The sequence below is a fragment of the Oryx dammah genome, unplaced genomic scaffold (genome assembly GCF_014754425.2).
Source record: "Oryx dammah isolate SB20612 unplaced genomic scaffold, SCBI_Odam_1.1 HiC_scaffold_23, whole genome shotgun sequence".
In the NCBI taxonomy this organism is placed as follows: Eukaryota; Metazoa; Chordata; class Mammalia; order Artiodactyla; family Bovidae; genus Oryx; species Oryx dammah.
In genome coordinates, this window is record NW_024070207.1 from 5,632,941 (window position 1) to 5,634,709 (window position 1,769).

The following is a 1,769-nucleotide window of genomic DNA, read 5'->3' on the forward strand; positions in this document are numbered from 1 at the left end:
ATCTACCATAAACAACAATTCAGAATTAGTTTCCAACGGTTCCTTTTTTAATTCCAAAGATGCCCATCTCGGGTATAAATATACCTATATTTGCTAGTGGTTTACTGTGGGCTTATTTTAAACCTATTCGTGTTATGACATGCAACTCTTTCCTGTATTTAATCCCCTTTCATCTTCTGTAGCTTAATGTCTCTAGCTTCAACCTACCAAAAGTTTCTGATTGGTAGGAGGACAGGTGCCTTATTCGCTGTGAAACTGAATGTATTGGTTTTAAACACTCGTCAGAAAACGTTTGATCACCATTTCAAGTCATGGAAATAGTCACATTGATGCTTAAATCGCCATTTTCGGTGAAAAGTTCAGCAACTCTGGGGCAGAAGACTAGGCAGTCCCTGTTCAGAAAGGCTGTTTCAATTCGCTCATGAATAGATAGAGGCGTGGCTTCCCACAGCAATCGCCGCCGCCTAGTACCATTTAGCTCAAGTCGATAAGTAAACTGGTCAGCTTGCTCGCGTGTTCCTATCAGCTGGACAGCTGCAAAGAATTTCTCGTAATCGTCGTGGATTTCCAGTTTCTCCAAAACGAGTATGAACTGAAACCCAAAACAGGACTGCAGCATCACCCAGTCAAGGGTACCAGCCACATTAACGTTGACTGCAAGGAAGATGACAACTTCTCCCTGCAGGGTTATCACGGAGTTGTTATAGTGCTGCATCACGTGCGGCGCGACAGCATCCGTGGAGCCTTGCCACCCACAGGAAGTACCAGGGCAAGGACAGCGGCAGGGCCTAAACTCACAGTGCTCTTCGTGGCCTGGTTTCTCGGTGGGCGGCATAGTTGCCGTGCATCCAGAAGAGGCGTATCTACACGGGAAGCGCACTAGATCGGCCACTCTCTCCATGGCCAGGTTGCGAATGGCTGTCAGCGGGCCCCGGCAAGTTGGGCAACGTGTGAGCTTTGGGCGACACTCATTACACACGAGGTGGCCTCTCGGGCACTGTGTAATTGGAGGCAAGACGTGGTTAAGACACACCGGACACTCAAAAAGACTCGCCAAGTCACTGCTGGACACGGTGTGGTCACTCATTTCGGTGGGGGAGAGCGCGCCCCGACCTCGGTCCTGGCTCACACCCGCTCCGTCGTCGCCGCCGCCAAGGCCACCAGCGCGGGCCGCGCCACCGCCTCTGCCTCCCGTCAGGGCCGACGGGACGCTCCGGCTCGCCGCTGACGTGAGAGAGTGCGCCCCCAACGGTCGTCGCGGCTCCCCGCAGCCCGCCGTCGGCGTTCGGCGCGTCCTCGAGCCCGCGCGCGCTCCCGCGCCCGCGCGCGCCCCCGCCAAGTACCTCCCACTATGGCGGCCACCGCGGGGAAGCGCGGCCCCGCGCCTGCGGCCCGCAGGGGCCAACAGGAAGCATTCTACAGGAATAGGTCATGGTTAGAATCTCAGCATGCCTGGCCCAGAACTAGTTTGCGTGTTGGGTCGTATAACAGTCCTCGTAACTGTCTACAATCTGGTGACATTATGGAAACAGTATGAGATGAGAACTGCAATAGGAATAATCCAGAGTTTAACAGAGTAAATTAGTACTTAGCTACTGTTCACGTATAAAGGTGCTTTTCAAGCACTAATCAATCCGCTGAAAACCTCTGTGAGCATGGCTGGACTAGGAGAAACTCAGAGTTTGAAGAAACGTTTCTGCCGCTGCTGCTGCGTCCCTTCAGTCGTGTCCGACTCTGCGCGACCCCACAGAGGGCAGCCCACCAGGCTC

At 53.7% G+C, this 1,769-nt stretch overlaps 1 pseudogene; it reads right to left on the reverse strand.

The window, feature by feature from the left end:
• Positions 1-266: 266 nt before the first annotated feature.
• LOC120882503 overlaps positions 267-1,769 on the reverse strand; it is a 6,232-nt pseudogene continuing 4,729 nt past the window's right edge.